Raw genomic sequence first — 538 nt, forward strand, 5'->3', positions numbered from 1 at the left:
GGATAATTTTGCACCCTTTCCTTTCCTTTTTTTTCTAGGTTATTGGCCAAAACTGATTTTTGTGTGTGAGGGATTGGGGTTGGTGCATTGCCCCAGTCCCTCACTAAACGCCGATGAATCACAATCATCAAAATCACCACCAACACCATTACCATCAATAAAATTGTTCACCATCACATCTTTTAATATCATCACGATCATTCTGCTTGTAACCCATCGTCATCAGCATTATCACCATACATAGTTATCACTGCGATCATCACCTTCACCATCATTGTGATGATCGCCAACTATCACCATAACCACTTCAACATCCCTATCATCACCACGAACACCATCCCGAACGTCCCTGTCACCATCATCTCTAACACAATCATCATCAGTATCACCACCACCATCAACGTAATCACAATCAACATTGTAATAATCACCATCTTCTTAATAATCATTATTTCCTATTCATTTCACTCTTTTGATTACTCTCGATTGACGACACAGAACTCTACACAAGCAAAATAATTCTTTCGAATCTCAAAAC

The sequence above is a fragment of the Lytechinus pictus genome, chromosome 11 (genome assembly GCF_037042905.1).
Source record: "Lytechinus pictus isolate F3 Inbred chromosome 11, Lp3.0, whole genome shotgun sequence".
NCBI lineage: Eukaryota > Metazoa > Echinodermata > Echinoidea > Temnopleuroida > Toxopneustidae > Lytechinus > Lytechinus pictus.